The following is a 24,036-nucleotide window of genomic DNA, read 5'->3' on the forward strand; positions in this document are numbered from 1 at the left end:
AAAGTGTTCAAAACATTTATTTAAGAATTTTTTTACATCATGTATCTAAAAAATGTTCAATGTGTATCAACAAAACGTTTCACGTGTACAGTAAAAATGTACATTGTGTACCCAAAAAAGTAGACATGCGTTAAACAAAGAAGTAACTGATGAACAACTGACAAAGAAACAAGAGAATAAATAAAACCAATGAAAACCAAAAAATATAGGAAAAAAATTAAGAAAAAAGGAATGAAACCGAGAAAAAACGAAGATAAACGAACAAAACTGAAAAATAAATAAAAAGAATTAAAAAAAGTGAAGACCGAGAAGGAAAAAAAAAGAAAAGGAAAGAAGGAAAAAGCAGTAAAAATCGTGAACGAAACAAAGAAAACCGGTGAAAACAAAGAAAAACAGAAAACTGTGAAGAAAACAAAGAAAACTGAATGAAGAAATAAAAGAAATAAAAACAAAATAAAGGGACCAAATCAGTACGTCGACCGTGCGAAGACTACAACTAGTGATAAAAAAACAATGAAATGGGCTGACCCTATGACGGGAAACAAAAAACCATCACGCAAGGCGAGATGGAAGACACACTTGCTATAAGCTAGTGTTCGAGCAGAAGTGCCACCATCAGAGCAAGTCTAATAATGCCTAGTCTGCTGGCTATAAGACTTCTCATGTCATAAAAATCCTACTCGGAGGAGTGCGAAGAGACGAGAGAGTGGAGTAGGCTCTTATTCTACAGTCTGAGTATAGCACATGGATTGAACAAAGTAGTATGCCTGCAATTGTCTTTCAATCATATGCATTGCTCAAGCAAATATTAAATGTTTAGAGCCAACCTAATGGCCAATCTAAAAACAACCTATTATATGAGTATTTTTCATGAAGATTTTAGATAACATGTTATCTCTCTATCGCTAGCAGCCCGCTACATTACTAACCGTGCTCTCATTGATCTCAGTGTGAAGGATAGGACCAGAAGTATGTCATGTCTTAATTGCATTGTGACAGTAATCTGCGGGAATGGCTCAGAGCTGCGCATGTGTCTAAGGCAATAACTGGGAAAACAGTGTGGCGGTAGGGATTTGTCGTTGGCCTTGTATATGGGAATTTTCAGTTTTTGTGGTTGCTTTGTATAACAGAGCAGAGGGTTTATATAATTCAGATCTGTAACATTTATTGTATCATCACACATATTAAATTTTCAAGACCAGATAGTCGTCTAAAATATCACCTTTTCACGTATCAAAGCTAAATAACATGCCCAACAACCTTTCTGCACCTCAACACTTATAAAGCCCACTACCCATGGCTGACTGATCTCCTTTGCATGTATTGTCTTGTATACCCCCCCTTATATACCTTAGAATCTTTTACCCGGCTAGTTAAACTGACGACCTAAGTTCCCATGCCCGACTTATATTCGCATCCGGAGGTAGTACCAAAGGAAATGAATATCCGATATCCAACTAGTAGTACTAATTTGGTACTATATTGGATAAGTGTATGTTGTGAATGAGTGGTGTGCGGAAATACATTCTTAGCCGAGTGATGGTGTCCTGGACTAGGGCGTCCTAGCTCGGCCTCACTAAGTATGGGCCAGACTGCCAACCCATCAAGTAGGGAGGACTCCGGAGGCCTTCCATATGAGGCGGTCGAAGACCTGGCGTGTACTTCAAGCATATCCGATTAGGATCGGCATGTAATTCCTTGGGTGGCAGCCGACCATGTGTAAGCCTAGACACCCCTGGCGCCTATATAAGCCAGAGGGTTTAGTCCGTAGAAACCCCCGCTCATGCATTCATCATCATACACCTAGGGTTTAGACCACAGCTCACGATCTCGAGGTAGATCTCTATGCTTTGATACATCTTCAATATAAGCAAGAGCAGGATGAAGGGTTTACCTCCATAGAGAGGTCCCGAACCTGGGTAAACAATGAGTGTTCTTTCTCTTGTTACTCGTTGATCCGATCTAACAGCTCGCACCCCCCTACCCGAGGTCTGCCGGTTTTGACACCGACATTGGTGCTTTCATTGAGAGCTCGCTTTTGGATCGCCAAGTGTCGATGTGCTCGCCAATATGTGATTAGAATTTCCTCAATGCCATAGGCGCATCACCAGCTCTCGCCAGCGGGCCACCTAAAGGCTCGCCAGATCCTGAATAGCGCTCCCCCTTCGAGGTGCCTTTTTTGGGTGCTACGAGTTCGCGGGACATGGTTCACATGTTCCTGAATGCCTCTCATTCCAAGAAATATTGCACATATGACACATCAAATTTTTTCTCTCCCCCCTTGCCTAGTTTTGGGTGCCACGAGTTTGATGAGAGGTATGACAACTAGAATGTTTTGTCACAAAAACTACGCACGAATAGGGAAAATATATTGATCTAGGGAAGGAGGCAGTGTGTCCTTCGTGTGGGCAAGGTCATGCTTAAACAAGGGAATGCTTGTCGGTCTTCCATTGAACCTATAATAAGATAATATATGCATGTTCAAACAAGAAAAAAATGAATGATCTTTGTGTTATGTAGAAACCGATTCATATTTCTTGAATGATATGGGTGAGCTAACACAAATAGTGAATGCACCACTTAGTGCTTGAATTTTAAATAGTGTACATGAGACAGTGGAGGATTTGCCAAGCGATGGAGCAAGAGGGGCCCAAGGTCTCGTCGGGAGTAGGGTAGCTAGTGCTTGTTGCTAGTAGTATGAGTCGGACACCATTGAAAAATTTGAGGCCACCTAAGGACATGGGCTCTAGTGTACTTCAGACAGAAGGTCTTCCCATTCACAAGGACAACTAGTAGGCCTGAATGGCTGAATTCATACTTCAATACATTGAATAACCCTAGCGACTCGATTTGGATTATTTTTGCAGCAGTTTTAGTTGTGCCGGGAGTTGATGCTTGATGATGAGGACAACACGGGTTTCACTTGTGAGACAACAAGGTCGCCACAATGAGGCGGGTGAGTCCACTCAACCGTTCAGAAAGTTGCTAAGTTTGATAAAAAAAAACAGTCTTGCACATACAATTTTAGTTGTAGGATGTGCTTGCAGCCTATGTATAATGGTTGGGAATTGTTTGAAGCAATGTTTTTGCGTTTACAACATTGACAAGCATGCTTCAGAATTATACACAAGAGAGGTATTTGACAAGTTCCAAAAGCTCATTGTTGAATCCACTGGAATTGATCTATATTAGGTGCAAGTGGATGGTCTCTTGCTTTTGAGCATCGTGACCGTGTTGTTGGCCTACACTACATTGGCTTGTTTGCAATGTTGTCCAAGACAACTTGGAACTGATCCACAAATTGCCTATGGATGTCAACGGGAAGCCAAGGTAGGTGCATGTAAAAGCCCCAATGTGGCGGTAGATGATATTGTATACCAACCGGGTGTGCTCTGGTGTACATCTGACAAAAAAATTGCTGTCTTGTTGAGATTGAAGGGAAGGCCATAAGCCATAAAAAGTCCTCCAAGATGGCAACACAAGATTTGAAAATGAGTTCAAATGGCTTCAAGAAGATTATAGTGTTATCTAAAAAAGCAAAGACGATGAGGCAGCCCAACGGGTGCTAGTGGCTGTTAAGAGGACCACCTCGTCTACAAGGAGGAACCACCCAAACAATGGTTGAGTCCGATATTGTAATTTTGTTCTTAGAATCACAGGAGGGGCGGGTTATGTGTATCTTTTAAACGTTGTTGGATTAGATGCTTGAAAATTGTATGTTAATGTTGGTTCGTCTAAAAAGATATATTATCTCGGAATTAACACACATTGTGTGATCTTACTTCTCGCATTTTGAAGACCACGTGGTTGTATGAAATATTAGCTTTTCAAGAATCGGAGCTAATTAAAATCGCTAAGGCTTTCCTCCTGGTTGCCTCACTTGCTACAATAATAGGGTGCATCTGCATCTGCGTTGAATAAAAAATTAAAACAAATACTAAAAAATTCAAAAAAAATCAATTTTTTTGGCATGGTAGATAATATGGTGCGTGATGATTTGGACATTTGAGTAGCTCTCGGCAAAAAAGACAAATTTGGGGTCTGTTAAATAGTGTGTTGTTCATATACTGTTCTGACCCAATTTTTCTTTTTACTGAGAGCTACTCAAATGACCAAATGCTCTGACATTTGGAGCGCATCTCAAGCACCAAATTATCTACCATGAACAAAAAATTTGGATTTTTTTTGAATTTTTTATGAATTATTTCTTGATCAGGTGCAGATGAGCCCGGGCTCAAAATTGGATATTCGAATAATAGTTTTTTTACATTAAAACACTTATATCCTTATTTTTAATTACTATCACAATATTCAATGCTAAGTATATCCTAGAACACGAAACAATCATTAGGGATACTTAGAAAACTAAGACACATGATTTCACTTATATGTAGCTGATAGATTGCACCTCAAGAGCGTACTTGGTGGTGGCATGCAGGGGCTTGCGAGCTATCTTGTGAATATGAGTTGCTCATGGGCCTGGCTTGGTGTTTGGACTGAGATAAACATTATCCTTTCAGTAAACAAAGAAGGTACACTAAAAAGGTTAACCAAGCAGGTGGATTAGTGAGAACTAACTAGTGGTTGATTGGTCAGGAGGGTGGTGGTACCCCGAGCCCACCAGGGATCGAAGCTCAGGTTTGACACCTCCATGTATCATTAATACAGATTATTCTTTGAATGGGAGGTGATGTTTCCCGTCAATAGCACGGCGCTTGTAATTACTTTATCAATCTTAAACTAGAAACAAACGTTTTGGCCCTTGCGTCAACCACACAGGTGATATGAAGGCGATTAGGAATTACTCCCTCCGTCCCATAATAAGTGTCTCAAATTTAGTACAAAGTTGAGATTTGGATTTCGGCCGGAATTTCTGAAATTCCAACAAAATTCGTCCATTTCGTTTGGTCACGGTATAAGTATTACACGTCCCAATAATCTCGGACATCTTTGAACTTCGAGCGAAGCCCATGGTCCCCAGTAGCCCACGAATAGAATTCAGCAGTATAAAAGTACCTACCAAGCTTTCCCAACCCTAATTGTTATTTGCGGATCCCCACTCCTTTGTACGGTGCAGTGGCGGCTGAACTGAAGGGGGGGGGGGGGGGGGGGGGGGCGGTGCCTCCTTGCATCCTCCTCCTCGCACAACCCACATCCTCATCCTCGTTCTCCTACTTTGAGCACCACTTTCATCGAGCCTTACTCCGATCCATTGTATCGTGTTGGGGGGGGGGGGGGGGCGGTGCCTCCTTGCATCCTCCTCCTCGCACAACCCACATCCTCATCCTCGTTCTCCTACTTTGAGCACCACTTTCATCGAGCCTTACTCCGATCCATTGTATCGTGTTGGGGGGGGGGGGGGGGGCGGTGCCTCCTTGCATCCTCCTCCTCGCACAACCCACATCCTCATCCTCGTTCTCCTACTTTGAGCACCACTTTCATCGAGCCTTACTCCGATCCATTGTATCGTGTTGGGGGGGGGGGGGGGGGGGGGGCGGTGCCTCCTTGCATCCTCCTCCTCGCACAACCCACATCCTCATCCTCGTTCTCCTACTTTGAGCACCACTTTCATCGAGCCTTACTCCGATCCATTGTATCGTGTTCTTGCGCTTGATGGCAATTAACGATTCAGATTGTATACTGTGTTCTGCTTTGTTAATTCTGCTATATATTTGGGATGCATTGATTCTGCTAAACCATTGTGCTGCAATTTTTCTTGTATTGATTCTGTTCTTCTATAACTTTAGTTCTACTTAACTTAAATTTTTGAGCAATATTGGGTCAGTTTTCGTTCATATTTCGGGTATTTTTCGTTCTAGATTTCAAAATTGTCCTGAAATACCGAATTTCGTCCATCTCGTTCTGGTCTGGTAAAAAAGACAAAACAAAATCCAAAACCTTGGTTGAGACATTTATTTGGGACGGAGGGAGTATATATTTAGGAATGGGCATATTTATTGTATGACCATATATTTCACATTTTGGAGAGATGGTTATTGTCTAAAATATTGCCTTTTCATATGGATCAAAGCTAATTATCAAGGGCACCAACCTATGGGTATCCCCACACCTATAAAGCCCAGAGCATGCATGACAGCCTCTTATCCGTGCATGCAATCTTCTTGTGCACCCTCTTATCCACCTTAGCCTCTTTTACTAGCGGTACTAATTTGGTATCGCGGATAAATGTGCGTTGGAAATGAGAGGTGTGCGGAAAGACTTTCTTGGAAGAGATTTTCCTTCCAATTGTCTTAGTTGCTGCAGCAGTACTGCGTTTGTAAGAATAGTTGTTCGGAAGGATACTCTCCATGGAGGATTTCCTTCTGGTTGGCCCACGTCTTGTAGCGCCACAATATCCATGGGAAGCAAAGGGACAACGCTGGTTGCCAGAGAGTGGTTGCTTGCAGTGCCGACGAAAGAGTGAATCTTGCCTGGAAAACACATTGAAGGAATCTGTACTGTTAAGCTACATGTATATGTGTGTGTGAGTATTGTACGTAGTCTCTACTTCAGGCTAGTATAGCGTACGTGTGTGCAGTTTTCCCTTACGCACACACGTCCCTCCACCTCTCGAGCATGGCCACTCCACGATCTCCATCGTGGCTCAAGTGCCCGCTGCTCCCGTGTATATGTAACCCCTCAGATGAATGGAATCGGTGTGTTCGATCTCTTTCCCTGAAACATGGTATCAGACGCTGCCGTAACCAACCCATTTGCGCCCGATCTGTCTTCTCCTTCCGCTGCCATGGACACCAATCCCCTAGCCACCCATGACACCTCTGACGACGATGCATCCGCTCCGGCCGCGAACGCGCCTCCGCCCTCTGCTCTGGCGCACGCCCCGCCCGCGAGCGCGCCTCTGTCCACCGCGCCCCCGGCGCCGCTGCTCGCGCCTGGCGCTTTTCCGTCCACGGTCCTGCAGACCATCGACATCCGGCACCACGTTCCGGTCACCCTCGACCTTCATGCCGGCAACTACGCCCAATGGCGCCGCTTCTTCCTCACCATTGTCGGCATGTTCGGCGTGCGCGACCACCTCGTCGCTCCTGCCGCCCCTCGCCGTCGTGATCCCGAATGGGTCATGGTCGACCACTGTGTCGTTCATTGGCTCTACTCCACCGTCTCTCCCGAGCTGCTCGACGCCGTGATGCAGCCCGACGACACTGCCGACGTGCTCTGGGCTGCGATCGAGGGCATCTTCCGCGACAACAACCTCTCCCGGGCGGTGTATCTCGATGCTGAGTACCACGCTGTGGTGCAGGGCGACCTCACGGTGATGCAGTACTGCACTCGCCTCAGGTCCTTCGCCGATCAACTTCGCGACCTCGGCCAGCCTGTCTCCGAGCCGCCGCAGCTGTTCAACATGCTGCGCGGGCTCGGGCGCCAGTACCACACCGCGATCCCCCACCTCACCTCGCGTGTCCCCCTGCCCACATTTCTTGAGGCCCGCTCCTTCCTCCTCCTCGAAGAACATCGCGCCGAGCAGGCGGCTCGTCAGCAATCCGCCCATGCTCTCGTCGCGGCGCGCCCGCCGGTCAGCCCAGCGCCCCCGACGCCTCCCTCCGACGGCGGGGCTGGTCGCGGGCGTGGGCGCAACCGCCGCCGCGGTCGGGGCAACGGGGGGGTGGGGGGGCTCGTCTTCGGCTCCACCACCCTCGACTCCACGCCCGGCTGCGTTACCAGGCTCCTCCCCGAGCGCCCACTCCTGGACATGCATGGTCCAGGCGTGGCCCATGCCCTGGCGTGCGCCAGGGGCCGGCGTTCTCGGGTCCCGCCCGGGCGTCCCGACCCAGCAGGCTCTCTTTGCCGGTGGTGCCCCTGCCGCGCCACTCCCGTATGGCTACGGCGGGTATCCTGCGCTCCTCCCCGGGTTCACCTACGGGTCGCCAGGGGCCAGCTCCAGCAGCGCGCCTCCACCACCGCAGCAGCCATGGGACATGGGTGACCTCCAGACTGCGCTTCAGGCCGCGCACTCGTCCTCGTCGCCGCCACCGACCAGCACCTTGGACTGGTACATGGATTCGGGCGCCTCATCGCACATGACCTCCAACCTGGTACTCTCCACTCCCTTCGTCCTTCTTTTCCTCCTCGTGATATTATCGTTGGCAATGGCGGCCGCATGCCCATTACGCACACTGGCCGCGGCTCGCTCATCGCTAACAACTCCTCTCTCGAGCTCCACAATGTGCTCCTCTCTCCCTCCATCATACCAATCTTCTTTCTGTACGACGTCTTACTCGCGATAATCCTGTGTCCGTGGAATTTGACGCCTTTGGGTTTTCTGTCAAGGATATCCGCACCCGCCTAGTGATCCTTCGGTGTGACTCGACCGGCGACCTGTACCCGGTGTGCTGCAACCCTGCCGTCCCGCGCGCTAGCTACTTCGCCGGCATCGCGTCTACTGAGTTGTGGCATAGCCGTCTCGGGCATCCCGGCAAGGAGGTGCTCCATCGTGCTCTGGGCCAGTTCGAGTTCAGCTGCGCGCCTTCCACTCCGCACTCCTGCTCGGCGTGTCGCCTCGGCAAGAACACACGCCTGCCGTTCGTTGTCTCCACGTCTACTAGCTATTTCCCGTTTCAGCTATTACACTTAGATGTTTGGACTTCTCCAGTTGTTAGCATTTCTGGTTTCGAATACTACCTAGTTATCATTGATAGCTGTACACACTATGTATGGACATTTCCTCTTCGAAACAAGTCTGATGTGATTTGTGTGCTCACTGCTTTCTACGCCTATGTTCACACTCAATTTGAGCGCCCTATCCTGGCTTTGCAAACCGATAATGGCCGCGAGTTTGACAACCTCGCCGTTCGCTCCCTTCTCTCTCGCCATGGCACAGTCCTTCGCCTGTCATGCCCCTACACGAGCCAACAAAACGGGGTTGCCGAGCGTGCTCTCCGCACTCTGAACGAGGCCGTGCGCGCGCTTCTCTTCCACGCCTCCCTCCCGCCTCGCTTCTGGGCTGAAGCGCTCGCTACCGCCACACTCCTTCACAATTACAAGCCCTGTGCGTCTAGCTCGCCGTGTACCCCACATGAACTCCTCCTTGGCGTAGCTCCCGACTACTCCGCTTTGCAAGTTTTCGGCTGCCTATGTTATCCCAACACCACCTCGACTGCGCGTCATAAGCTTGATGCTCGCTCTGTGGCATGTGTTTTCTTGGGCTATCCCCAGATCATCGCGGTTATCGCTGCTACGACCCAACCACTCGTCGCGTGCTCACTTCTCGCCATGTTCGTTTTGACGAACTCACCTTTCCCTTTGCCACGCCGCAGCTACCACCCGCTCCCACAATCTCTCACCCACGCCTCGTGCCGGTGCCCACTCGTCCTTCCCTGACCACGCACCTCAGTCAGCCCATGCCTTGCCGCTCTCCCGAGCGCGCGCACACACCTCCTTTAAACAGCGTCGTCGGATCCCCATCCTGCGGCCCACTTTCAAACCCTCTCTCACCCACTTCCCCCGCATCTCGGGCCGCGTCCACTCCCTCCTCCAGCCCATGCACGTCCGGCTCCCATGCATCCGTCGGACCTTCATCCGATGGCTCAGGCCGCCCCGTTGCTCCGCCTCCTCCCGCGCCAAGGGTAGTCACTCGTGCCCGCGCCGGCGTGTTCCGGCCAAACCAGAAGTACGCCGCGGACTACGTTTGTGTTGCCTCTGTCGCTGCTCCACCGACGATCTCTCCACTCCCGCGCTCTGTGCGCGTTGCTCTTCGTGATCCCAACTGGGTCGCCGCCATGCGAGAGGAGTTTGCCGCTCTCACTGACAACCGTACCTGGGAGCTTGTGCCTAAACCTCCCCGCGCCAATACCATCACAGGAAAATGGGTTTTCCGTCACAAACTGTGCGCGGACGACACTCTTGAACGATACAAAGCGAGGTGGGTTGTGCGTGGCTTCAACCAACGCGCTGGTGTCGACTACGGGGAGACCTTCTCTCCTGTGGTTAAACCAGCGACCATCCGCACCGTCCTCACTCTCGCCGCGTCGCGACGGTGGCCAGTCCATCAACTCGATGTAAAGAATGCCTTCTTGCATGGCACACTCCAGGAAGAGGTTTACTGTCTTCAACCTGCGGGCTTCGTCGACACCGCCAAGCCAGACCACGTGTGCCGCCTTTCCAAGTCTCTGTATGGCTTGAAGCAGGCGCCGCGCGTGTGGTTTCTCCGCTTCACCGGCTTCCTCACCACCCTTGGGTTCACGGCGACCCGCTCCGATGGTTCGCTGTTCACGCTCGCGCGCGGAGCTGACGCCGCGTACCTGCTGCTCTACGTGGACGATATCGTCCTCACGGCCTCCTCCGACGCCTTTCTTCGTCGCATCATCGCCGCGCTCACCACCGAGTTCGCCATGAAAGATCTCGGCGCCCTGCACTACTTCTTGGGCATCCGCGTAACGCGCTCCGATGCTGGCTTCTTCCTCTCGCAAGAGCAGTACGCCGAGGACGTGCTGGAGCGTGCTGCCATGGACAACTGCAAGCCCGCGCCTACTCCGGTGGACACCAAGGCCAAGCTGCCCGCGGCGACAGGCCCCCGCGTGGCTGACTCCACTGAGTACCGCAGCCTCGCCGGTGCCCTGCAGTACCTCACCGTCACGCGCCCGGAGCTCGCCTACGCCGTCCAGCAAATATGTTTGCACATGCATGATCCGCGCGAGTGCCATCGTGCGCTGATCAAGCGCGCTCTCCGGTACATTCGCGGCACTGCCTCCCTCGGGTTACACCTGCGCGCGTCCTCGACACTTGATCTCCGCGCCTACACCGACGCCGACTGGGCTGGCTGCCCGGATACGCGGCGCTCCACCTCGGGGTACTGCGTCTATCTTGGCGACGCTCTTGTCTCCTGGTCGTCCAAACGCCAGCCGACCGTCTCCAGATCGAGTGCTGAAGCTGAGTATCGCGGTGTTGCCAATGCGGTGGCTGAGTGCGTCTGGCTCCGACAACTTTTGGGCGAACTCCGCTGCTCTGTCAAGACGGCGACACTCGTGTACTGCTACAACATCTCTTCGGTGTACCTGTCCAGCAATCCCGTCCATCACCGGCGCACCAAGCATGTCGAACTCGACATTCACTTCGTCCGCGAACGCGTGGCCCTGGGCGAGTTTCGCGTCCTTCACATTCCCACGCGGCAGCAACTCGCCGAGGTGATGACCAAAGGATTGGCTGTCAACGTCTTCCACGACTTCCGTTTCAATCTCTGAGTCGCTCCTCGCGCCGTCACGACTGCGGGGGGGGGGGGGGGGGGGGGGGGGGGGGGGGTGTGTGTTAAGCTACATGTGTGTGTGTGTGTAAGCAGTTTTCCCTTACGCACACACGTCCCTCCACCTCTCGAGCATGGCCACTCCACGATCTCCATCGTGGCTCAAGTGCCCACTGCTCCCCTGTATATGTAACCCCTCAGATGAATGGAATCGGTGTGTTCGATCTCTTTCCCTGAAACATGTACAGCTCTCAAAACAATAGCGAGCACACTTGCGAGGCGGTTTGGAGCTAGGCAGAGAATTATGTTCATGATTTCGGTATGAGGCTCGAGCGTGCAAGATCTTGTAGACAATCGTGCCATGTCTGGCCGGGGAAGCGCCAGATCAGGCGGAGCTAGACGTGGTCGTGAGGAGAGGCAGCAAATGTGATGGCCTGCACACTGACATCAACATCCCGACTTCTTTGACGACATACATGGAGGTGCAGATGTATTATATTTAGAGATTCTATAAAAGCACTAGTATAATTACCACGACAATAATAATTAACCCGAATTATATCCCAGAACACAAAACACTCATGAAAGGCGCGTACTCTGAAATTCAGTATGTCGACCGTGTGAAGATTACAACTCAGCTATCCAAAAGAAAAACAATGAAATAGGCCAACCCAGTTACGACAGGGAACAAAAAACCTTCACGCGAGGAGACACGGAAGCCACACTTGCTATAAGCGATGTATAGTCTTCGAGAGTGAGCCTAGCCCAACTGGTTGGGGGAGTGTATGTACAAACCCAACACCTGGATTCAAATCCTCATGGAGGCGAATTTTGATTTCTATTTATTCTTAAGGACCAGGTTTTCCTGATACTCACGCATTTATTGAGGACTAGGCTCGGTGAATAACCGAGATTAAAAATCCTAGTATTCATACTTAAAAGGCCGGAGAAGTGATATTCTCCCCCAATTTTTTAGGGAACATTTGTCAAATCAGTTCTCAGCCGCCGCGGCCACCTCCCCACCTCGTCCCACCTCCTCGCCGCTGCCTGAGGCAGCCGCCGGGCAAGCCCGTGGCGCCAAGGATGGTGGCGGCGGGGCCTCGGTTGCCCTACTTCTGCGTGGGGAACCCCGGATCTAGAGTGGCGGCTCCATTGGCAAGGCACGACCGGCTAGCAGCCGTGCGGGCGGTGGATCTGGTGTCCCGGCCACGCGGGCGGCGGGATCCGGTGGTCGTTGGCGGTCGGCGGCGGCTTCTGGGGCGGCCGGTGCGTGCGAACTAGCGCCTCCCCTCCTCCCCTGTTCGGCGTGCGGGCCAGCCTGGTCGGGCCGCGCTTCCTCTTCGTTGTCGGTTCTGTACAGGAGGCGCTGCTGGTGGCGGAGATCTAGTTCAGGCGAAATCCCTGGCCGGACATGACCGGCCGCGCCGACGGCGACGCCTGAGGGCGCCGTTCCCCTCCTTGAAGGCACCGGTATGGACTGATCTTCTCACTTCACCTTCCCCTAGGTCTCCCGGGCGAAGGCCCTAACTTTGTTGGGCGGCGGCGACACTCATGGCGCCGTTCCCTTCTTGAAGGCGCCGCTTTGGAAACCTTGGGGTTGGGTGGCGCTTGTGGGTGGTGGGCGACGGCGGTGGTGCGGCCCTATCCTAGCATGGATTTACGTCTGTTGCTTGGAGATGGACTCGCGTAGGTGGAGGTCGTCGGCTGGCGTCGTGGTGGCGTCAATGGCGGAGGACCTACCAAGGCTCGCGTAGGTGGAGGTCGTCGTTTGGCGTCGTGGTGGCGTCGATGTCGGAGGAGCTGCCAAGGTTGTCACCTCAATCTACTCTGAAGATGGACCAACGGAAGATGGCGGCGATGACACATGTGAGTGCGTCAGACCGATTTGAGCCCCGGACCAGGCAGATGGCTCGGTCGGGGCCTCCGGCTTTAGATGTTAGGCTTAGGTGAGAGGTCTGGGTATGTGGCCCAACTTGCACCTCTTCATCATTTGGATAGGAGTAGCGGCAGATGTTGCCAAGATGGCAGATTCAGGCATATTGTTGTTCTACTTTGTAAGGTCCTCGAGAATAATTAATAAAATGGCCGTATGCATCTCCCAGGTGCAGAGACCGGGGGTCATCCTCCTTTTTCAAAAAAAGTCTTCAAGCAGAAGTACAACCATCATAGCAGGTCTAATAATGCCTAGTCTGCTAACTATAAGACTTGTAATGTCATAAAAATCCTACTTGAAGGAGTGAGAAGAGAGGAGAGAGAGTGGAGTAGGCTCTTATTCTACAGTCCGACTATAACACATGGATTAAGAAAAACTAGTATGCCTGCAATTATCTTCCAATCATATGCATTGTTCATGCAAAAATTAAATGTTTAGAGCCAACCTAATGGCCAATCTAAGAGCCAACCTATTATATGAATATTTTTCATGAAGGCTTTAGATAACATGGTATCTCTCTATCACCAGCAGCCCGCTACATTATTAACCATGCTCTGATTGATCTCAGTGTTAAGGATAGAACTAGAAGTATATCATGTCTTAATTGCACTGTGTCTGTACTCCTCGGGAATGGCTCGGAGCTGCGCATGTGTATAAGGCAATAACTAGGAAAGCAGTGTGGTGGTAGGGATTTGTCATTGGCCTTGTATATGGGAATTTTCAGATTTTGTGGTTGCTTTGTATAACAGAGCAGATGGTTCATATATTTGGGATTTGTAACATTTATTGTCTGATCACACATTTCGAATTTCTGAAATATTACCTTCTCATGAATCAAAGCTAATTAACATGCACACCAACCTTTGTGCAGTGCCTCACTTATAAAGTCCACTGTCCATGGCTGACTCACCTCGTTTGCATGTATATTGTCTTATTTACCCTCTTATGTACCTTAGCAGCTTTTACCCCGCTAGTTAAACTGATGACCTAAATTTCCCGTGCCCGACTTATATTCACATCTGGAGGGAGTACCAAAGGAAATGAATCAGATACGCAACTATTAGTACTAATCTGGTACTGGATAGGTGTATGTTGGGAATGAGAGGTGTGCAGAAGGACATTCTTGGCCGAGGCCTTCCTTCCAATTGCTTCACTCATTGCAGTATTACTGGGTTGCGAATCGCCACTGTTTGAGATGGCACCCTTCATGGAGGCTTTCCTTCTGGCCGACCCTCGTGTTGTACGTAGACCTACAACATGCACGGGGAGATGAGGAACAATGCTAGTTGCCAAAGGTGAGCCGTCGTTTACAGTGCGGGACCGAATTTGCTTGTCATTTGCAAAATTGCAAGGCACCAGTCCATTAATTGCACTAAAGTTTGCACGGGGAGACTGAGACATGAGGATCAGGTCCATTAATTGCACTAAAGTTTGCCCCTGCATTTCTCTCAACCCCACATTAAGACTAATCACAATGGGTAGTAGTAACTTAGAATGGTAACATGCATATATTACTAGTCTATATTACTACCTCTATAGTGGGGAGTAACATATGTGTGATGTCATGCAACACGTCATTTATTAGGTTATCATAGTGGGGAGTAACATATTACTACCTCTTGTATTGGTATGTGTGATGTTACAGTAACTAGCTATGTTACCACATGCCTCTCTTTACTCATTAATTACTCGCCACATCATCTATTTTGCCTAAAGATGTGTGATATTACCATCTATGTTACTCCCACTGTGGATAGTCTAAGTGAACCTCTTTCCATCTCTCCATTGCACCAGTGAGCACATGGTTGGACGGCGACTTGCGGCTAGGCAGGGAACTAGCTTGAGGATTACAGTATGAGGCGATGACCTTTGAGGCGCAAGATATTACTGATGGTCGGGCCATGTTTGGTTGGGAGTCATCAGATCCAGTGGAGCTCCACATGGCCGGTGGCCGCTGAGAGAGGCACCGCATCTGGTGGTCTGCAGACTGACATCGGCGCCTCAAAGTTCTTCAATTACATCCAGGGCCGGTCCTTGCTGGCAATTTAAAAAAAAATGTTGGAAAACATAAAGAAACACTTATTGGAACTAAATTCTACGTACCTATTTTGACCATCATGTGTTGTGCCACACTCCGATGGCACTTGTTATGTCGTGTGCTTATAACACAGTTTGTGTAGCTCTCTTCTGTTAACGATTCTTCATTTTGGTGATAAACAAAATCCATGTTTTTTTTTCTTTCAGTAAGAAATGAAAAGTAAGTTAGCATGTCCAATCCATATAGAGGCATTCTGTTTCTGTTAACTGTCTACTTCCAATTAGGTGCACTTTGTCCCATAACGCTTGATAATTCTTATGAGTACAACTGTACAAGTCAGACATCACATTGCAAGTCGTACATGCACGTATATCTTTTGCCTCACCTATGCCACGTTGGAGGCGTCTGTCATATACTTTCACCTCGTGGACACAACATTGAATTATAGCACAAGTATGTCCCGACTTGACTGAAGTACACGCACGTGTTATAAGACCCGTTTTTTAATGACCGGCAGTTGCTAGCGTTTTCATGTAGTATATGGCAGGTAGCAGAAAGGGTTGTACAAAGACGACCAAAAACCACCCAAGGAAAGACAAAAGGCCAAAATAAATATAAACAGGAAAAACAAAGGCCAAACAAGGCCACAAGGGCCAGAACAAGACAGTTGACCACTCACAACAATGTCCCCAAAAGGGCCGTAAACCGCAACAGTCATGCGTGATTGCTGCAGGGCGCGTCTGATTGCCGCCACGGCATCTCATACTGGAAAGATCCTTTGCTAGAAGACACGGCTGTTTCTCTCGCACCAAATTTCCCAGGCTATGAGAATGAGCTTTTTTTTTCTGATAAAAGAGAGCTCCTCTCTCCGATTTCCATTAGTAGAAATCACCAAGTCTTACAGCTAGCAGAAAATTAAAGCGAAGAAACGAAGCTGCCCCCCCCCCCCCCCCCTGGTTTTTGTCAGCACTGCATTTGAGGTAGGAGGGGAAGCCATCCCTTTCCCCTGCCCACAAATCCTCAAACAATGCAGAACTTCCCGAGGGGGAAACCTAAGGCCTGGGCTCAAATCAGGTCCCAGCACCAGCATTACAGAGTTTTAAAAGCCTAGAACAGAAACTAAGATACGATAACAGAGCAGTCTCAAGCACATGTCTTCACCGAAGGACCAAACAAAGCAGAAAAACAGTGGAGGAGGGCTTGAAGCAGCAGAGTTCTTCACAGCGTCACCGGTCCAGAGAGACTTCTGAAGCGTTCACCCCATGATCTTTCTAGTCTCCAGTCGCCACCCATGTGCTGCTTGAAACACTTCTTCAGCCACCTCACCGATCTGCCTTAATCCAGCCTCCATCATTTTATTTCTTACGGGGTTTTTCTGCAAAAAATTCCAATCATGTAAGTTTTTAAGTAACAAGTTGACAGGCACACAAGGATCATTCACCATGTTATTATCAAAAACAACACTGTTTCTCAATTTCCAGATAGTCCAACATATAGCTGAAATACCTATCCAAACTAAACCACTTTCCTCCTTTTCAAAAGTTTTAGCCCAATCCCTCATTACCAGATCTAAATCGTCTGGTATATCTTTGAGATTAAAAGCACATTTCAAAATAATCCACAAAAGCCTAGCTACTGAACAGGTCAGGAACAGATGATTGATGTTTTCTTTTCTCCCACAGAATGGACATTTATCATCTCCTTTCCAGCCCCTGCGCAACAAGTTATCTTTAGTGAGGATGCTGTTTGTAAGAGCTAGCCACATGAACACCTTGACTCTAGGTGGTATTTTGATCTTCCACATATATAAGTGTGGGTATTTGATCCCATTTTCTATCAGATGTCTATAAAAGGATTTCACTGTGTAAATCCCCTTCTTAGTCAGAGTCCACTTTATCTTGTCTTTTCCATCTGTTAGCACCACCGAATTGCAGGCCTCTTTTATATGTTCCCACAACTCTCTCGAATCCCCTGTTAGAGTTCTCCTAAACTGTATGTTATCAATTCCCCCCTCAACAACCTCTTTAACTGTTTTCTTTTTATCAAAGCAGATATTATATAATCTGGGGAATTGTTTGTACAGAGGTGCTGAACCAATCCACCAGTCTTCCCGGTGTTCCCCCCATCTCCTATGATAAATTTACATAGAGAGGTAAAGTGATCTCTATGTTTTAGTAGTTCGTTCCATAATTGTGAGTCTCCCTGTTTAGCAATTATATTCCCAATAGCCTTATTTTCTTGGTATTTTTTCAGGATTATTTCTTGCCACAGTCCATCTGTGTTATAAATTTTCCACCACCACTTGCTCAATAGAGCTTTATTCATATATGCTAAATTATGAATCCCCAGACCACCCATGTCTTTAGGTCTGCATACCTCAGACCATTTAACCAAGCGATATTTCTTCTTCTTATCCTCTTCCTGCCATAACAATCTAGCTCTGAAAAATCCATGCGTTTTTCAACCCCTACAGGTATTCCATAGAAGGACATCATGAAATAAGGGATGCCTGTCAGAGAAGATTGGATTAATGTGACCCTCCCAGCACTAGCAAGAAGCCTTCCTTGCCAGGTTTCACATTTCTTCTCCATCTTGTTCTCTGTAGGTTTCCAGTGTTTGTTTCAGATTCTTCCTTTATCAACTGGTAACCCTAAATATTTCATAGGCAGAGTCCCTATAGGACAAGTGAATATCCTAGCGTACTCATCTTTCTTGTTCTCAGCCTCCCCAAAAAGGAAGAGTTCACTTTTATGAAAATTAATTTTCAAACCAGACATTTGCTCAAAAAGGCATAGTATATATTTAAGATTTTGAGCACTGTCTATGTCATCTTGTAGAAGGAAAATGGTATCATCTGCATATTGCAGCATGTTAATTCCATCTACAACATACTCCTCCAAAACCCCTTTAACTAGCCCATTTTTTCCTGCATTATCCAGCATGATGGCCAGAGCATCAGCTGCCAGGTCAAAATTAAGGGGTGACAAGGAATCCCCCTGTCTCAGCCCTTTATGAGTAGGAAAATATTTTCCTAAGTTTTCATTAACCTTCACACACACCTTTCCACCTCTAATGGTTTCCATTACCCAGTCTATCCATCTATTTGGGAAGCCTTTCATCTTGAGCATCTGGAAAAGAAAAGACCATTTAATCTTATCATATGCTTTCTCAAAATCTATCTTCAACAGCAAGGCACCTTGTTTTTTCTTTTTTATACTATTTAATGCTTCATGTAAAATCAAAACCCCCTCCATTATGTATCTGCCTTTGATAAAGGCAGTCTGAACATGGGAGATGACATTAGCTGCCACCAGGTTTAACCTGTTCATCAGAACTTTTGTAATAATTTTGAAACAAACATTCAGCAACCAGATAGGTCTAAAATTTTGTATCTTATTAGCATCGTTGCTTTTTGGAACCAAAGTAATAATACCATAATTCAATCTACTAATATCAATTTTTCTGTTAGCAAAATCATCTAACAGAGCTTTAAGATCATGCTTAACCAAATCCCAATAGCGTTGATAAAATTCAGCTGTAAACCCATCTGGTCCAGGAGATTTGTTATGAGCCATTTTAAATACTACATTCTTAATTTCTTCTACTGAGAATCCCTCAACTAGCATGGCTTTGTACTGATCTTGAATCATCTGTGGATTTTCAATATTTAAAGAAATAGTAGAGTTATCAGGATGACCAAATAGGGTTTTATAAAAACTTGTGATGTATTCCACCAGATCTTTTTCACCTTCAATAATCCCCTCATCTTGCTCCAGCTTATTAATTCTATTTCTCCTTAGTCTCCCATTTGCCTTAGCATGGAAGAATTTTGTGTTACTATCTCCTTCTAGTAATTCATCAACTTTAGCCCTCTGTTTCCATTTAGCTTCCTCTTGTTGCAAAAGTCTATCTAACTGTGCTCTGAGTTCTATTTGTTCCTTCCTATCAGCAGCAGTGAGCCCATTTAGCTCACAATGTTTATCAGTGTTATCCAGTTTGAGTAAAATGTCTTTCTTCAGCTCAACATACCAAGCATTCATGTTTCTATTCCACCCTTTTAATTTGGGTCTAAGCAGTCTAAATTTCCCCAAAAGTCTGTCCACACTATCCCCAGTGATACTATTATCAGTCCAAACATCATGAACAATCTTATCAATCCCCTCCCTCAAAAACCAAGCATTTTCAAATCTGAAAAGAGGGTCTGACTTTTGAATATCACCAGAATCCAAGAAGAGTGGGGTATGGTCAGACTTTTCTCTAGTTAAAGCTGTAACTTGGGTTAAGGGGTACACCTCTTCCCATTCTGTACTACACAAAATCCTATCTAGCTTTTCAAAGGTAGCAACATGCAAGTTGTTTCCCCATGTAAATTTCCTGCCATTCATTCCAAGCTCCCTAACTCCAGCTTGTTCCAGAATAGCATTAAACAAGAAGCTCCAATGTCCAGGAGTGCCAGGTTTGTTTTTTCACTGGCTTTTCTAATAATATTAAAGTCTCCTCCAATCAAGATGGGATTGACACTAGTATGAAAAGTTCTAGATAGCTCAGCTAAGAATTTAGCTTTTCTCTCTGGTTGAGCATCTCCATATATTACTACCAAGTCCCACATAAACCTAGTTTTTTGATCCCGAACTGTCATTTTGATATGATAGTCCCCCTCATCTTGTGATAATACATCAAGAGTAGTATAATTGACCCCTAAAAGCAATCCACCATACTTCCCCCTAGCTGGGGTGAAGTGCCAATGGAAATCTCTACCAGCACAAATTTGCTGTAGTTCATTTCTAGAAATTTCTTGTCTCATGGTCTCTTGTAAGCCTAGAAAGTCCACTTTCATGTCCATAATCATTTCTCTAAGAAATCTTTTTTTAATGTCCCCCCAAAGCCTCTCATATTCCAGAAAATACCTCTCATTTCTTCCTTTTCTTTTTCTTAGCAGAGGATTCTAGAAATTTCATAGTACAAGCAGTTTTAACCCCAGAACCTCTGGTGGTTTTATGCCTCCCCCTCCTTTTTTTGATGAAAAGAGCTCTTTGACTATTTCCCAATCATCATCTTCCTTCCCATCATCTCCATCCTCTCCCTGATCTAAAAGATCTTCCAGGGTATATTCCCCAGTATCAATGATCTCATCACCCTCAGGCAAAACAACCTGTTTTTGTTCTTTATTAAAGTCAGACAACCACAAATCAATTCTAGCTTGTTCCACCTTTTTTATCAATTCTATATTATGTTTAATCATATCACGATTATTTCCTATATTCACACCAACCCCTTCAGCAACTTTCTGAAAGAAACTGTCAGAATTTGGAAAACTCCCAATATCACCCAACTTACCATAATTATCCTTCTTTGCTGCCCTTTCCTTTGCCAGCTCTGAAATCTTGCGTTCTTCTTTTCCTTTTAACCTAATGCATCTCCTCAATTCCCCCTCTTCATCCTTAAGATCAGCATCTCCTTTTCCAGCCTTCAAAATCTTGGTCTCAAAGGAATCTGTCTCTTGACTAGCTGTATAATCCACTGGCTCTACATATCCCAATCCAATGACTTGTGCCATCAGCTCCTGGTCTGTCATCTGTCCTCCCTCCTCTTGTTTGTCCTCAATCCCCATATCTTCATCAAGAGTTTCCACTTCCTGTCCCTCAGCAGTGTTCTTATCTCCAGATTGTGACCCTTTTATTTCTTCACATCCTTTCAGATTAATCTGGAGCAACTCATGCTGTCTCTTTACCTCATTTTCAAGGGTTTTCCTAATGATCTCCATTTCTTTCCTCTTTTTTTCCTCCAACATCAGCTGTGCAGACTGTCTAGCAGCCAACTCTTCTGCTTTTTGCAACCTAGACAATAGGTCCTCCTCTCTTCCCCGCATCTCTGCAGCTCTCTCTGCCTTTTTATTCTCTTCAAGAGTATCATTGGTTTGGCAACTCTCCCTAGATTTCAGAACCACCTGCTCATATTATTTCAAACCCAGGCTCCCTAGGCTCACATTTTGTTTCCCACTGTCTGCTTGTTTGCTTTTCTTTTGCATGTCATTTTCTCTTTGTGTCTCAAAGTGTTCTAGCTCCAGATATTCAAACATCTTCCTTTTGTTCTGCTCCTCAAATTTGTACCACCCTTGTTCAGTAACTGAGTCAAACTCAAAGTATATATCATACAGTAGTAAGTCTCTAGTGGTTATCTCAGTCCCTGCTGGTATCTTGTGTATGTCTCTCACTCCAACCTTCACTTTGATCTCCTCCCTAGAGTGTATATGTTCAATATCCACCTCCACCACTGGCCCCAAAGCAGACCCAATCTCATATATCCCCAAGTAATGTCTCAGGTTGTCAGGCACTCCCCACATTTTTATCCACACAGAGTGTAGCTTCCCTTTGGCTTTATCATCTGGACTCCAGAAATCAACCTCAACCATTGCTCCTGTCCCTAGCAGAGTGAATTTTCCAAAGTTTTTTAATTCCATCAATTTAGCTTTATTGGGGAATCTCATCAGAAAAGTTGCATGACTTTGGAATTTAGCTCTCCAGGTCCATCCCCATTCAAACATCTTAGAGAATCCAAATGCAACTGTAGTTTCATTCAGCTGCCCAGAGTGGACAGTCACCAAAGCCATAGGGTTTGTATGCTCAGAAGCTACAATATCTTTGGTGTGTTGGACCAGTAAGCAGCCTAGGCCCCTAGCTCCATATCCCACATATTTGGCCACAGGTTTAGCTTGTTTCAGTACTGTGCAATCTTCAGTATTGTGTGATGCTCTCTGGCACACCATACAGAACAATTTGTTTTTGCAGTCACTCTTCAGGTGGCCCTGCTCCTTACACTTGACACAGAACATTTCCTTGATGTTCCCTATTTCTTTCTTCTTTGTTGCCCCTTTTTCCCCTTCATCTTTTTGTTGCCCCTGCAGTTTCAAAGTCTCTTGTTTTGGCATGTTGGAGAGCAGATATTGGTACTGTTGTGCCATTTGCTCCTGTGGCATGAACCCAAATTGTCCCAAGCCCATTCCAACTGGCACCAACTGAGGGAAGCTAGAGTTGTTTATCACAGGGAAACCACCTGCCATCTGCATCTGTCCCCCCTGCATACCATCTGTGGAACACTAGGATTGACTGTTGCAAAACCAGTCCCAGGTCCCATCTCTCCACTCCCCCCATCAGCTCTTTCCTGTTGCCCCCCCATTCTGCCTGGGCCAAAGTTCCCAGCCTTGCCATCCAGATCCCTGCCACTCCCCATAGATGTCCCTTCTCCCCCAGAACCACTGCTGTTGGTCCCAGATCCTCCTCTGTAATTCCCATCCCTACTCCAGTCAAAATTATCTTGATCTCTCCCATCTATCCTATTGAAACCTCCCTCAGAATTGTTGGGCCTGTTGTAGTAATTACCTCTCCCTCCGAAGCCTGTCCCTCTCCCTGGCCTGGGGCACCAGCTCTCTTGTCTGTTGGCCATGATCTCTTCTTCTTCCCAGGAGATCTCTTCTTCCCCAATCTCAGCCTCTCTGCTCGCCGCCGCCTTGAGGTTTTTAGGGTTTGGGGGGTGAAGGAAATCAGGTTCAGGGACTAGAGGCGGGATACCTCCTTTATATATGTCCATCCCCTCGACGCCCCTCCCTGGGCCCCCAAAACATCTCTCCTTATTGGGCCAGGAGCCCTTAAAGCCCATTTTATTAGAACTAGTCCCCCCCCAATCTCCTTCTCTGCTGCCACCTCTATTTTCTTTTCCAGCACTCTGAATTTCTCCTCCTCTCTGAATTTCACCAACCACTTCCTCCAGCGCATAGTTATCAGGAATATCAATCCTAATATGTTTCTTATCAATTTTGTCCATTCTCCTCTTAGAACCATTAATAGGTTTTTTGGGAGGATTAATATCATCAAGTTCAATGTCACTTAAAAATTCAGGGAATCTGGTATAGTCCCAGATTATTGGATTTCTGGGCTTCATTTTTATGAGCGCCATATCAATTTCACTACAGTGATAATCTCCCCAACTAGGAGAATCAATATGTGTCATGCCCCTACTAAAATCAGTACGCATCCTATCATTTTTCTTCCTATCCACATTTCCCTCATGCTTCAGAAGTAAACTCTGCACATAATGATTCATTTTTTCTTCATTTTCCTATTTACAAGCCTGATTCGGCTTTGTGTATCAACATCCTCCAATTGCATGCGACATTTGCAGAAAGAAGGATCGTATGAAGGAGCGGAGTCACAGTGATTACCTGCATCATCATCCTCATCGGAATCGGAACCTGAATCTTTGCTAGCCAACATCCAGAAGCGGTTGCGGGCTAGCGAAGGCTTCAGGCATTGATTCCGGCGAGGCGTGCCGAGCGGCGAGGAGTCGGTGTTGCCGGAGTTGGAGCGAGTCGAGCCGAGCGTCTCGGGGTCCGCGCCTTCATCTGTTGCGCCTCCACCTGCAGTGGTTGCTCGACTGGGTCTTCGTGGATCTCGATCGGTGCCATGGCCGTACCTGGAGCGGGGAGAGCCAGCACCCCCTCGCGAGATCTGAGCGCCGACTCCCGCATGGCCGGGGCGAGATTCGCCGTCTCGAAGGAGGTGAACGCCACCCACTTCCTCGCCACTTCTCTCACCGGCGAGTCCGCCTGATCCATCGCCCACAGCAGCACCTGGAGCGGATGCTTGCGCCCACCTCGCCCGAACAGCGACTGCTCCTCCGCCACCGTCAGGCCCTTGAAAATCGCCTCCGCCTCCCCATACATCTCCCTTTTGCTGGTGTACCACGAGCCGATCTCCCTCAGGCGCGCACGCAGGCGCGCGTCCCTGCCTGCAAACCGCCTCAGCTTCTCCTCGCTGATCTCCACCATCTCTGCCGCAGTCAAGGAGAGAGGAGAGTGAGATGGCTGGGAGA

The sequence above is a fragment of the Aegilops tauschii genome, chromosome 3 (genome assembly GCF_002575655.3).
Source record: "Aegilops tauschii subsp. strangulata cultivar AL8/78 chromosome 3, Aet v6.0, whole genome shotgun sequence".
NCBI lineage: Eukaryota > Viridiplantae > Streptophyta > Magnoliopsida > Poales > Poaceae > Aegilops > Aegilops tauschii.